The 15373-nt window shown below is 42.9% G+C and overlaps 1 protein-coding gene across 1 annotated transcript in view; it reads right to left on the reverse strand.

Moving 5' to 3' along the window:
• STK38L (serine/threonine kinase 38 like) overlaps positions 1-3216 on the reverse strand; it is a 53317-nt gene extending 50101 nt beyond the window's left edge. The window contains exon 1 of the mRNA XM_068401926.1: positions 3104-3216. The gene's annotated coding sequence lies outside the window, so the exon portion shown is untranslated. The remainder of the gene's footprint in view (positions 1-3103) is intronic.
• Between the last annotated feature and the right edge of the window lie 12157 nt (positions 3217-15373).

Genomic DNA, 15373 nt, shown 5'->3' on the forward strand with positions numbered 1-15373 from the left:
ACTTCTTTTTGCACAACAGAAGATGTTATTTAGTCACCAGACTTCGAAAAATCCTGCATCAACCCATCCCAAAGAATTAGACTTCAGTGCGTTATTTATCGAACCCACATTTTCATGCCACAGTAATGCAATTGCTACTGATGGCAGGTCTGCTCCAAGTGCAGCTATATGTTGAAATGAGCTGCGAACAAGAGAAGATTAAAAGATTTTGTGGACAATAGTACGTTTGATTTATGTCAACTGCTATTACCCTAAGACACATAAAGCCTCTTTCTGGGGGACTAAAGCAAACCATTTACTATATAATATCAGCTTAGTAGTCTTTGTGCTGATGAATACTGTATTCAGAGGAGTAATTCTTTTCATTGTAATTTACATGTCTACCCTGCATCTCCTAGAATACAAGTATCAAAGTTTGTCAATTGGCTTTACATTTTAACTAAACCTCAGCTTAAACTTGGTGAAAAGAACATTTTTATTAGAATAAACATGCACTGAGTGAAAATTGAATTTATAAGGAGAAGATAAGCTTTAGAAGCAAGACAAACCCATTGCCTAGACAGATACAGTGGACAAAAACAGTGCTCTGCAAACTGTGACTAAACTGCTTGTGGTCACTAAAGGATTCAAGAGAGATCCCAAACTACAGCAGGCAACTTAAATGATCAAAAACTTCTACCCACCATTCAAGCTTCAGGGGCACACAGACAGATGAGCCAAAAGGAGGCTACACAGAAGTCCTGAGCAACAAGAGCTAGGCAAACCTCACCCGTGTGCATGAGAAGCTATGCCTACACTGAACTCCATTCAGTGTGCCATCCCATAGCATTCCAATCCAGGAGACGCCCATCAGGGACTCCACTAAGCACAGGATCAGACCCTCAGAGGTCAGCACCATAAAGCTTGCACAAGCAGGTCCACAATGGATCATTTCACAGACATCCAAAACTTCTGTTCTCCTGGGAACATTCTCTCATTGCACACCAAGAGCACAGAGACCTGGTCCAAGTCCACTGCAAGTTAATGACAGGGTGTAGGTTTGTTGTTTGGTTTGGTTGGTTTGTTTGTTTTTTTAAAAGACTAATTTTCTGAAAAAAAGGTAGAAAGAAATAAAGCATGATACCTGTCCGCCGTAAATATTTGCTTCTGAATTCTGTTAAGCTAGTGGTTTGAGGGGTTCTTTTCCCATGAGATGTTTAAGACATTAAATATCTAATTGTAGAATTTTTTTAAGCTCTGTTAAGCTATAACATTTAAATTGAACATATGCTATACCATGTACAAGGTGAAAACCAGCCGATTTCCAGTTTCACAGAACTATGCAAATTCGACTTTTCCTGATCCAAGGCATCTTTTAATGAAAGCAGGAAAACACGTTTGCATATAGCACAGAAGATAAAACTGCATCAATTCTATTAGATACAGTAACAGATTTCTCATATGCAGTGAGTATGGCCACTGCTTTTCACCTCTTGGGTTACTAGCCTATGGGCTTGTTCCTTAGTGTATCAGTTAACTGCTCAGAGTAAAATTAAGACTGGTACTGTTTCATCCCTAAGTTCCTAAAGAATAAGGAATGAAAGCCGTTTTTAAGATTTCTGTGTATATTCAGGCATCTTTTATGGAGCACACACAACAATTTAGTGAGATTTATTAGTGTGATATATGCTCACAAACAAGATCCCTCTACTTCAAGTGACTTCAGAAAACTGTGATCAGAACACTGAATCAGCATATGTGACAAAACCCAGCGTCTGTGGTCTCTTAAATAAATTTCACTGCTCTCCAGCAAAGAGCAAGTAAAAGCAAAACAACAGGAATAGATTCCACCAAATACCGGAGAAGAAACTTTTTTTTTTTTTAAAAAAAGTCAAACTTCAGCATTCCGTTTTATTCAGAGGCTACGTGAAGGCTCATTTATTCCTATTCTGGATTTTGCAACAGGGAACCAGGTACGCGCCATCAGCGGAGGCAGCCTTTTCCCACGCGAGTGAACTCTAGCAATCTAACCCAAGACATTTCAAATTAGTTAAAACCAAACCAAACCAGGAGACATCTCGTAGTTCGCTGCATTTAACTTTTATCTTCGTCACTGTCAATTGCCTACAGATACAGAGCACGACCTGGACTGTCAAATTACGGGCCCAACGCAAAACTCCTTTGACTCAGGGAAATGTTACTAAAGCAGGTTTCGGATTTGTTCATCTGAGAGTGGAAACTTGTGAGGTTCTGTTTGGTTGGTTTTTTAAGCGCATTACAGAGATAACTTCGTCCCTTCATTTATTAATTTGCTTTTAAAGAGGGCAGGACACCCTTACGCCCGAAAGCCACGTTACCTACCGCGGCTACACCCCGCACCACCTCCCGGTCGCCAGCCGCGCCGGAGCCCGACCCTCCCGGCGCACAGCGCGGCACCCACACACGCCCCCGCCCCGCTGAACGTCGAACTTGCCCCTCGAGCCCACCTCTCCCCCCCGCCGCCACCACCACCTCGTGGTGGGGGGGCACCCCGGCTCTCCCCAAGCCCGCCCGGCCGCCCCGGCAGCCCCCCCGCGCTCCCTCATCCCGCCGCTGGCTCAGCCGCCGGCCCCCCGGGGGCTGGAGCGGGTGGCGGCGGCGGGGCACCCCAGCGCCTCGCTGGCTGGCGGCACCCACGCCGGGGAGACGGAGGAACTCGGGCAACTTGTGCCACTGGCAGGAGGCGGCAGCCCCTGCTCGCCCGCCAGCTCGGCTGCTGCGGGGGGGAGAAGGCACCTGAGGGGCAGCGCGCCGAGGGCAGGCGGGCAAACTGCCCCGGCGGCTCCCAAGCCGAGAGCCACCCCCGATCCTCCTCGCCTCCTCCCCGGGCTGAGCAGCAGCCGGGGCTAAGGCTGTCCTCCCCCCGACTCTACGGCTATGGCTGCTCCTGCTGCCTCACGGTGGGGGGGCGGGAGGAGGAGAGGGACGGCAGCGGGAGATTCCCAGTCTCCAATGACAGGGTCCCTGCTCCCTCCGCACCACGCCAGGGGAAGGCTGCTCCCCCGCCGCCGGGGAGAGGAACGGGACGGGCCGAGGGGCGCCCCCGGGGCGGAGGAAGGCTGCGCCGGCTCCCCGCGGCACTCACCTCTCCGCGCCGCCCTCCTGCCGGCTCCCCGCTCGCTGCCTGCAGCCGGCGGCTCTGCGAGCGCGGCCCCCTCCTCCGCGCTAATGGCAGGGGGAGGAGGAGGACGCGGGGAGGGCCTCGGCCCAGCGATGTTTACTCGGCGGCTCTCGCGAGAGCCCGGCGCCGCCGAACCGGGCCGCGAGTGGCTGCTCCCGGCGCCCGCCAGCCGCGCGGTGCCACAGGCCCCGCCCCGCCGGCAGGTGCCTCAGGAGGCGGCGCGCCCCGCGTACCCCCCGGCCCCCGCGCGCCCGGGCTGCCCCAGCTCCTCCTGCCCAGCCGCCCAAAGCTCCTCGGGAGCGGCGGCCGAGGGCGAGCGGCCTCGCCTCCGGCTCTTCCCGGAGCGCAGCAGTTGCCCCGGCTCCCCAGGGGCCGAAGGGGACGGCCTTTCTCTTCAGTGTAAGCAGCCGGCTTAAACCTTCGTTCTCAAGAGGCTCTGGCGGTAGAGGTTCCCCGAAGGGCTTGTGGGTGTGGAGAGGTCTCAGAGTCGGGAGGGCACTGTTAAACTTGCCTTGAGCGTACGTGGGTGCTCAGATGCTCAAAGAGGAGACATCAGAATGAACTGGAAATAGTGCATTTGCAGGCCTTTTGTAGCCCTCTGTCCCAGCAGCGAAGCACAAGAGTAAGGGTGTTAGCGCAGGCAGAAGATAAGTGAAACCCTGCTGTGGTTTTAGTACTACCCGATCATAAAAGGAAGCGGCAGCACTTATGGGGAAAGCTGTTATCCCAAGGATGCAGCGATACAGATTTCGTACAAAGCCAGCTACGTAGGAGGCAAATCTCTGAACTCTGATGGGAAGAATGACTGTCAACATGCTACCATCTGCTTCTGTCACCACGTGCAATGCCTGGAAGTGAGTGAAAATTTGTCCTAGTATCGTCGCTTGACTTGAGGACAGCTGCTGCTGAAGAGGACTTATTTGGCAGCCGCATCTGATCTGTTTTACCTCATTAGTCTTTATATAGAGACAAGGGTCTTAGGAGCTCTGTACACTAAAGCAAATTTCTTGCCCAGAGATCTTACAATCTCAGGACCTGCAAGTGTATCTACATGTCCCCTTCGCCTGCAGACAGAGCCAGGAAATTCACCGTGGACCTCCCTGAGTGCTGTGGACCTACCTGCTGAGACCAGTTTTCAGAAGCATTAGATTTGGTAGGTTTGAAATAACAGAAGCCTAAAATTACCATATTTTAACGTGAATCAATGCAGGAGTGCTTCCTGGAGGGACTGCCCTTTGTGATACCTGAACTCCGTTTCCACATTTGGAGCCTGCAGTAATGAAGTTGTGTGCTCCTATTTACCGTGTTGCAGTGTTGAAAGCACAGACACATAACCCAGAAAAAGAATTAGCAAGTGGGGAAAAGACACTATGACAAGTAAATTCAAAATAAAGTGGTTACGGATCTAGAAAAGAGGTATTTCACTAAAGCAGTCTTCCCAGAGCAAAAGTCTTTAAAAATCTTTAACAGCGGTAAATGGGAGTGACAGACACACACCCCACCACCTAAACAGGAATGGGTACTGCTTTTGATTGGGGATTACTGGTGCTTGAGAGTTTTGATTTCAGTATCTTCTCTCTGCTCCCCTGCTCTAAAGCTGTCAAAGGGAAGTTGGGGGAGGCAAAGTCAGTCTTGGAGACGATGAGGACCAGCTGTGACAATGAAAATTGGATGAATATTCACAACATGACGTTACAGATCCTGACTTGCTGCTGCTACTCCTCTTGTGGGTCCTGCTAGTGCAGCAGATGGCAGACACTGAAAGACTGTTATGCCAGTGGAAAATCACTGAGTTTTGTTGGTCGTGTACGTGTGTGTGTGAGGGGGGGAGTGGGGCAAACTTCTATTAATTTAATTATTTTCATGAGAGGAAAGGAAAATAAATAATTTATAGGACTACAAGAATTACTGGCATGTAAAGAACCAGTCTCTTATTTTAGACGAATGATACATGTCTGTTTACATTATAAGTTTTCTTGTAATTCCATATAACTGTCTTCATACGTCAGAATTGTGACTTTTCCTTAATAGCAGTGCAATTAAAAAGAGAACAACATTGTAACAATAGCACTAGGTGTTACTTAAGAGACTTATGGTGGAAAAACTAAGTATTTCATGTTTCTATTTTTCTGTGGCTGTAAAAGTATTTATGTTAGTGGATTTCCCATTGCAAAACCGACATGGTTTATTTTAAATTATTTTTTTACATAGCTATAGACATAGAAGGTTATCTTACTTGATCTTGCAACCACAGTTGAAGTCAGTGGGACACCTAATGTGAATATAGTTAAGCATGCCCATAGTCTTTGAAGGTCTGCACACTTAAAGAAAGTTACAGCCAAATGCTCATCCTGAAATGAACCATGGCAGAACCGTACCTGCAAATAATTTCTGTGAAGGCAAATTAAGTGTGGAGAGTTGACAGAAATACTTAAGGTTTTAACCAAAACTGTGATGCAACTTAATAGTTATAAAGAACGGTGTTTGCCCAATAACTTCTATTTGTGTATATTTGCAGAGTTAGCCCTTAATTTAGAGGTGTAAGAACCTATTCACTATGTAGAAGTGCAACATCTCTTATAAGTTGCCAGGCATAGGATTTAGAAAAACATTTTGAAACAAAATCTTTTGCTCTGAATGTGCATACTTCTGCACACCGTGTAATGTTCCAGTCCTGCAAGTTGCAACAAGCAGCAAAAGGTTCTGCACCCTCTGCTCAGACGGTTCCGGCTGCAGCATCAGGATACACCCGGGTGCACAGCAATTAAAGGCAAACACAAAAGCCGAAATACCTCTTGTCAAATTCCACTGAACCTCTGAAGCCTTCAAAAAACTTAGGAGAAGGTCTGCAGCAAACCAAACCAATATTGTCCTCATTATTGTAATTCAAAAGAGGGATATCTCGTCTCTGAAAGGGCATTTATGTGAGATTTTGACATACATTTCTTTTTTCTGCAGTCAATTGGTGTTAACAAATGCAAATTGCTATATCGGAGACATGCTGGAGATGTCTTTTGGAAAGATTCTGGGTTTTCTTAACCATGAAAGGTCCTTTATAGCATCAGAAATAACCTGTAAATGTTTAATTTACAGGAGGCATTACAAGTAGTTTGCAACTAACTACTTAATCAATGTAACATTTAGGAATCAATTCTGACTTTCCTTTCTTGCTTTCTTACTGTTTTTCTATACATTATAAACCAGTTATATTTGTTTAAAATAAGCCAAAAATACCCAAACTTTTAAGACTGGTCAAGAAATAATGCAGAACTAGGTAAGTCATACAGAAACATTCACACAGATTTTCCAGTGTCCTATGGTTTTTTTAGCTGCAGTTGATTATATGTTTAATCCAAATTTTACTTGTAACTCCTTGATCTGCCTAAACAGCAAAAGTACATGTTTTTGTTGTTCAATACATAGAAGGCCAGGAAAACATGCAAATTTTTTAATCTGTTTTGTGACACTGTGCTATTATACAATTCTGACAAGATTTCACACCTGCTGAATGTGCTGTAGATCTTCAGTTGCTTGATTCCTGTGGGGCACAGTAGCAAATCAAATACTTAGAAAATGCTGCAGCATGGAAGAAAATGTAATATCTTAGTAGGCAGAATGCAAACTTAGAAGGAGGCATGTATGATTATACTTCATATGCAATGTTTCACAGTTGAATTAAGAAGACCTTGGGCCTGCAAACTCTTGAAGACTTAGGTAACACTGAAATTGGCTAGATTTACTTTTGTGAGACTATTCACAGAAGCAACATTACTCACCTGGTTGTTTCCTAGGTCGGGCTCCATATTTAGGAAACTGTCATCAATATTTAAAAATATGTAACAACATAGGAATGTCTGCACTGGTTCAGACCCAGGCTCTGTCTAGGTCACAATTCTGTCTTCCCAGTGATCATGGGCAGACAGCTAGGGAAAAGGAAGAACAGAACACATTCAGGATTGATTCCTTTAAAACCCTCCCGCCCTCCACCTATCTTGAGCCTGGTGTGGTCTGCCTAAATAGTAACTCCAAGGAGGTACTCTTGCAAGTAGTTGTGTAGTCTCCTCTAAAATCCTCCTAAACAACTTGCATTCCCAGAACATGGGAGTACCAGTCTGTTGTGTGAAAATCACCTCCTTTTGCCTGTCCTGAACCTGGTTCCTGAGAGCATCTCGGTGTGGCTCGTGTCTGGGTGTCAGCATAGACAGTGAACCACCAATCCATGTCCATTCTGGCAGTGCTACTCTTTTTTTTTTTTAATATATCCTATACTTTCTCAGTTGACTTTATTCCAGACTAAAGAGTCCTAGCCTGAAAGCCATACCATAATTTTCATCATCCTTGTTTCCCATCTCTGAACCTTTTCCATTTCTATTACATTTTTGGAAGTAAAGAGACCAGAATTTCACTAATCAAGGTGTGGATGAGCCATGAATCTGTTCAGGGGCATATACGTCTTCCCTCACCTCTTAATTTGAGGGCAGAATACACCATTTGCAATGCCTCTTAAAAATAGTAACAAAGTTAAGCAATGTCAGTAAGTAAGTAATGTTAGTTAAGTTTTCAAATGAGGTGCCTTTTGAAGGCATTTGCAACAATCCAGCTCTGTTCCATACAGGCAACTACAGACTGTTGATATTTCCACACCCCTTCTTAGGAAGTTCTAGTTTATACTTTCCTGAAAGCCCAGATAATTTTCTTTATATTAATAGCATCTATGTCACTGGGAAACCATTTGTGTTTCCATATGCGTAGTCTAAGGAACAAAGCAACTCATTCAGCTCTATGAAATCAAGGAAATTACTGTAGTCACCTTACAGACTGTCAGCTCGTATCCTGAATGTCTTAGCAGTTCACAGCTACCCTTCCACAACCAGTATTTTGCCAGTTTTCAATACCATTTAAAGCACTTCTTTCCTATGTAAGTATTATTACTTTTTAGCATGGACCTCTGGCTTGGCTGTGACTTTTGAAGGCAATTTGGAACCCTTCCTGGCACAGAGATACCAAATTCCTCATGCAGGAGTTAAGGATGTGACAAATTTGATTCATTTTGTAAGCAATTAAAATATTTATAGCTGAGTTCACTTAAACAACGTCATCTCTTAAAATGTTATTCCTGGGTTCTCTTTGGAGAAAATCCTTGGTGGACTTGCAAGAGACATATTTAGTACATGATCTTTTTTCCATAAACAAAAAAACATGGAAAGTCTGGAACAAAAAAGTTATCAAAAACACTAACTAATAATAACTATTTTTAATTATTAAGGAAGCTCAATATTTGTTAGTTAGCATAGTCAGCATTGTCCTTTCTTTAAAATTCTAGAGAAAATGAAGTTGACAATCTTTCCAGTCAACCCCAGGGATACAAAGTAATATATTTAACAAAAATACTCCTATTCTTCAGAAATTTTATTCTTAGTTAATGTATTTGATCTGATCTTACACTGTTTCAGGAGTGACCATATGCTTCTTTCCTCTTAGCAAAGATTCTCTGTAGATTCTTTGCTAGCTCCATTGTTATTTTCACATTAACCTGATACATGGGAGATCATCTGTATATTGCAAGCTTACCACATAGTCTGTCTTCTTACTTAATGTTTGCTTTCTGCTTGTCTTTGCTATATAGCTATCTAGTTCAGCTTTTGTGTCTGACATAAAGCTCTTAAAATAAATTAAGAAAAAAAGAAACTGGAACAAGATGTAAATGAAATGATGCAACTTGCTGATACATTCTGTTCTGTTTTTCAACCCTAATGCATCTATTTTAGGGCCTGATACTGAAACCTCTATACTCACAGGAGCTATCCCGTTGAACATGGGCTTCTGGAACAGCCTAGGAAGAGGACATTCTTGCTTGGAAGGGATGGCTGGCGTCACAGCATAGCATAGCTCTCATAGGAGAACCGATGACAACAAAACACTCACAGAAGGCATGGAGACTAACCTGACTGGAATTGGACCTGTCATATTTCTTCTACTATAACTCAAAACATCACACTTCAGGTCACAGGATAGGATTGTGTGTCTGGTCACACAGAATGGGGCTGAAGTTTGCCTGCGCAAGGTGACAAGCTTCCTGCCTGAAGGCCATGGACTTCTGGCCTCTCTCCTTCTTGATACCTTCATGTATGGTCAGTTGCAGGTGAATCAAAACCTGCAGTTAGTTTCAGAGTCTGTAGCTCTAAGTATGGAGTCAGTATGGAAGGTAAGAGGATGGGTTATAAGGAAGCGGGATAAAATATCACTGGAGTTGCAAAGAAATGTTTCTAGGACCATGAAAGATTTGTCCAAAAGTGGCTGTTATAGGCTTAGAACATAAGCTTACATTCATGCTCAGGCACTCTATTGCTAAGATGCGTGGTCCAGTTGTAGATACCTCAGAGGAGCTGCACTGAAGGGAGAAGGATTTGGTGAAGGAAGAGGCTAGAGCAAGGGTCACAGATAGCTTAAGAAAACCACAGTTCCAAGGATCAAGGAGTCTCAAGAGCAGACCCACTGTTTCCATGATGGAAGAAGTAAGGATAGTGTAACAGGATCACCAGAGAGAACTTTGGAGGTATTTCTTACCCAAAGCTAAGCTAATCAAAGACCATTGCAGCACTGCAAACTCTTATGTGCTCAAAACTCTTAAATCATCTCTCCCCTCCCAAACTTTCGCAAAACTCTCAAAACCACAAGTCCAGAAAAGAAGAAGGAGGTGATGGTGATGAAATCCTGGGGTTTAGTCAAGTGCTTTAGTGATTTAATTTCCTCTGCCTTGTTCCCTCACTACCCTCCATTTCAATGGAAGAATTAAAAGCCTGAAAACTCCATCCTAAATACGCACATAAAGATGCAACCCCTGCTGTACTGCGTTATTGATTTATATTTCTAGTCCTTTCCCTCACGGTCTTCCAGCTCCATTCCCTAGAGCCCTCCCTGTTCCCTAAGTCCTGTTAGCGGTACCTGACTGTCCACGCACCTTCATACTAGATTTCCCCAACCCACTAACAGATTGGCACAGCTTCTCCTTTGTTTCCAGTGTGTGAAGGATGTTCTTGGGATGTCTTTTATTACTGACTCTTCCTGACCCTTACTGAACAGTATAGGGGGTATTTTCCATATGGCTTGCTGTTTAATAACATGAGCAGCCTTCTCTGAATTTTTAACACTAATCTGGTTCTTTCTTGAGAGGTGTTGCCTCTCAGCCAGCACTGAAGCCAAGTGCTTCAATCCTTGTTGTTTCTACCATAACTGTGCTTCTCCTACATCTTTGCTCCTCCCTCAAAGCTATAGGCTGCTAGTGAGGAAGGTCTGTCTACTGCCAAAGTTGCAGAAAGGGTGCTTCTCCAACTTTGGCAGTAAACAGTAAACTTCGGCTCTGCTATGCGGAGCAAAGAGAGAGAGAACTCTTCACAGGAGTACAGCTGTCAGTTCTTGAGGTCTGGGTATTTCTCACACATCAATTAAATGCAGTAAAAATCTACAGGGATATAAAAACAATAGTTCTCAACATGGCAAAGGTCAGTTCTTAAATGAGCTGGCTTCTTAGCAAATTTGTTTACCTACATGTATAATCTAATGTGAAGTAGGAGTTTCTAGACAAAACATTTCAAAATCAAAGTTCAATTCTAATTTGAAATGGAGGTATAAGAATCAGTTTCATCATGTCTTTCACACAGTCCCTATAAATATCCAGAAAACGTACTCTTTTTCTAGTAAAAGATGAATTGTGCTGCTAGTGAAGTCTTGATAAACAATCAAGAATCAGTTCTTGGTTGACATATGGGGTCTCTGACTCTGTCCATTTTTCTGTCCTACACACAAGCACATACATGCACAGACAGTGTAATTAAATCTAGCATGTGAAGATGTCAAGTGTATGGGCCTATGTCAGCAAGATCACTTGCATTCTTAAGTTTTCGTGTCAATAAAGAACAAGTAGGCTACATGCTGTTGCCCTACACAGTAGGGTATCTGCCTGAATGTTCAGCCAGTGTGTGATGCAAACGCAGAGATGAATGTGCGCTTCTCCCTTACATCTCAAAAGCGACCCTCTGAAGATTTCCAAATGAAGTGCTAACTAGTGTGAACATTTCAGCAGTTTTAGAATTTCAGTAATAATTTTCAAAGTTTAATAAGGAGAGGAACTGGTCAACCATTGCATTTGTAGGTTAAGCCCATGAGAAACTGAGACAATCACCCTGTGAAGACATACATAATAAATGGAATGACATTTTTAAATCTCACTTGTGTTGCAGGCAGAGCTTGCAATGATACTATCATCTTCCCAATTTAGCATCTCAGCACAGAGGTTTGATTAGGTAGCCTTTTATACTACTTTTGTAGTAAAAAATATGTAAACATACTGTAAATGCCTTCCTTTTTTGCTGCTTTTTCTTTGTGAGACTTACCTTTGTTGTCCTTCTTTTTCACTATCAAGGTAATCGAAAACATAAATTATATAACTAGCCTTTTCACTTTTAATATACCACAACCACACACTGCAATATAATGATCTAAGCACAGTCTCCGTCTGCAGAAGAGAAGAAAGTGATTCCAAGCTAACAAAATAGTTACAAACTTAATGCAGCCTCACACTTGTTTAGACTACTAATGAGGGAGAGCAGAGAAAGGAAAACAATTCCATTGCATTCCAGTTATCTTGTGGGCTTGGATCTTTAAATAAAAATAATCCAATTAATTGTCACAGCATGAAGAAAACAGTTGGGTCTGATAAAGAACCCTAAAGGAAAAATACACGTTTAAGTCTTAATATAAGCCAACAAAAGGTCTCCTGGTTTCCATGCACTTATTTCAGAGCCTCCTCTGCATTGTCTCTGAATAAGTACAATGTCATGGAGCGGTAGAGCAGTCAGCCCAGGCACGTTTATCAGGACCAGTTGTATAATGCTGGATCTCTCTGACTGTCATTACGTCCGATGAAATTCTTCTGGAGTTCTCAGGAGTGCACAACCCTGCGCAGAGCCCTTTGCAGAGGCTGCTGCACACGAGTGAAAACAGAGCGAGTAATTAAGCCTGCAATGTTCAGGTCTGCTATGGAGAAAGGCCACAGGGGGCCCAACGAAGAGAAGCCTTTTAAAATGGCATCAAACATCAAATCCCTGGAACTCTGTTCTCACCCTCTCAGTCAACAGTCAAGGATCAGGCACATTTTCAAAAATTATTCCAATTCAGAAAACACGGGCAATAAGCTGCCAGCAGGGTGCCAGTGAATCTGGAGCTGCCAAAGTAATTTCCTAGTCTCTTCAAAGGGAGCAGAATGTTAATCAATGTACTCATTTTTCTCCTTCCGCTATAATTAGCCGTGCATGGCCACAGCTTGACCACCTGAGTTAACTCAAAACTCTTGAAAAAATATATACTCAAACTTACTGACAAAAGAGTGTAGCTTTGGAAGGACAACAAGAAGTCAAATATCTAGCCTAGATTTGTGAAGGTCTATTAAAGCAAGCAGCCTGGTGATAGGGAATGCATACAAAGAAGAGTAAGCATGGATGAAAACTCTCTGAGGTTTCTTATGATTTTAACTAGTCTCTGTTTCCCTGGGACAGTAGCATTTTTTTAGTAAAAACAATAGTTCCAAGGCTATTTCCAAAGAGATTGCATACATTAGGGGCATTTCACTAGCTGGAAATTTTTCTTCAGCTGAACTAACTAGGAATCCCTACTCTTTAATGAGATTCTTGTCCTTTTGCATGTAGAGGTGGAGGAGTGACCCGTGGAGCAACTGTAAAATTAGGACTGAATTCTTTGGTTCTCCACCCTAAGTATTGTATGCTAAGAAAACATCATGGCAGTTAATATGGAAAGGAAAGATGTGACAAAAGCAAACACCAACGAAATTCTTCAGAGAAACTGGAGAAATTTCTTATTGGACGAAAATATTTCAGATGTGAACAACTGGTCAACTATGTTGAAGGGGGAGAAGAATATACAAACTCACATTTCATAAATGTTTGTTTCAATAAATAAGATCCAGAAGGTAATTTAGAGAATAATTTCATTTATGCTAGGAGACAAAGATGTGAAGTGATGGTGATACTAGGTGGTACCTTCTAGGTCTTCCTTTGTTGATGTTAGGTAGAGTGAGGGAGCAGCAAAAGCAGGGTTTTTCCGTGAGAGAGGACAAGCTGGGGCCAAGCGTGACCACATCACAGATAATGCCCTCACAGTCCTACAATATGTGAACAGGGTGTGCAGCATCCGTCGACAGTCCCAGACAAGGCAAGGTGATGCTGAGGTCTGGAGTCTGTTTAGAGAGTCCAGTTAGGAGCAGCACAAGACAGACCTGGAGACAAGACTACAACATAGATCTGAGATCTGTCCAGGAGACAGGATATAAGCTGCCTACAACATGGATCAGAGATCCAACTGGGAAACAGTGCCAGGGACAGGGCTGGGCACAGGAATACCTACAACATAACTGGGGCAAGGGCTGAAGGCCCTGACAAGGAAAAATACACCAGGTCCCTCCTGACCAGGGAAGCAAGTCAGACATGAGTAAGGTGGAAAGAGCAAGATTATTGTCCTCTGAGCTGCAGAGATCAAGTGCAGGGCTGTTGCAGGTACCCCCAGTCAGTCCCTGTTACTTCATTTGCATTCCCTTATGTTCCCCTTTTCACTTTCCCAGGTTCTTACTCTTTCCCACGCTCATCCCATCCCAAATAAACAACCCACACTGGTTAACTGTTGTTCCATCATCCCTCCTGTTGTTCTTTTTGGTGCTTATCATATTGCTACTTAATTTCTACTTCAGTCAGCAATTCCATTTTGCCAGAATCCCTCTTTTGTTACTTATATACATTTTTCATTTCTGCCGTTATTTATGTTATTATCTTGTTAATGTAGCCACAGGTCAGGGATTGCCAACTGCATATACATTACTCTCCTTTTGCTATCTCTAGCTCCTTGTAGTTTTTTCATGTTGTTATCTTGCTCAGGGATGACCTTCTGCATATTTCAGCAATTTATATCAGCTAATAGATAAAGTGAGAGCATTTAACTGAAAACTCCCTTTTCCCATATATTCCTATGAATACTGTAAAGTTCAGCTCAATCATCCTGCTCTCAGCTTCTATAATCACCTGGAAGCTTTCTGGAGAGCTCTAGCACTAGTGCAATGTATTCCTGTTAAGGCATCTGGCTAAGAGATCTTTTTTTCCCTACAAGATATAGTCTGAGTTTAGAGCTCTTGAAGGCACGTTGAATGGTGCATTTATTTAGTCAGGCCTTTTCTTGCCTTTTATTGACCATTAGGGGTTTTCTGGCAACTGCAGGCAAGTATTTAACTACTGTCAATGTGTTTCTTAGGCTGCCCATGAGGTTGGTTTTGCTCTCAACTGATCTCATCTGATTTTGCTTTTTTAGTATGATTTTTGTTAGACATCAGTTGTTGCCAAAATGGGCATAGAACACACTTTAGATAAATCAGGTATTTAGATAAAACATTCAGTGAAATTGTACTTCACCGAAGGCTTCTCATCACTGAGGCACGCAATGGTTTGGGGTGCTTAGGCCAAAATCCAAAGCTGTGACTCTCCACACTAACTTCAGATGTACAGTAATATAAGTTTCATCACAAAAGTTGCTAATCAGAGTGCTCTGCTTGTTCCTCCCCTCTCTGGAAGGCCTTGTCTATTGTATCAAAATAGATGTTAAAAGGATTCCTTACAGTCCTTTACAAAATATTGGGGAAACTGAAACACTGCAACCACCGTTACTTTCCCCTCACTCAAGAAAAAAATCTATTTCAAGCAGGGGTTTTATCCTGCTACTGTTCTGGCTTGTCAGACTAAGCCACATCATTACTTTTAGCCAAATGATCTCTACATTTGTGCTTTTTTGAGTGTGCTTTTTTAGATCCATTCTTCATTTGATTGGAAGTTCACATGCTGTATTTTAAGCATGAAATTCATATTCTACCAGCTACTTGAACAGAGCTAATCTTGTCAAAGAACAATCAACTACCTTACAAATAATTGTCTGCGGCCTAGTGCGGGATTTCTGTATTACTCTTGATTAGCTGAAAGAAGATGAAAAGCTACTTCCGTTGCCAGTAAAAATCACATTTCACTAGCTGGACTTTCAAAAATATAATGGTGCAACACAGCTAAATCCAAGAAGGCAGAACTTAACACCATTATGCTATTACCCTGTCCAAGAACTATTGAATTGAATAGAATTGCAAAAAACCACTTAAGAACTCCCTCAAAAAGAGAACATTCACCAAGG

The sequence above is a fragment of the Nyctibius grandis genome, chromosome 5, assembly GCF_013368605.1.
Source record: "Nyctibius grandis isolate bNycGra1 chromosome 5, bNycGra1.pri, whole genome shotgun sequence".
Taxonomy (NCBI): Eukaryota; Metazoa; Chordata; class Aves; order Nyctibiiformes; family Nyctibiidae; genus Nyctibius; species Nyctibius grandis.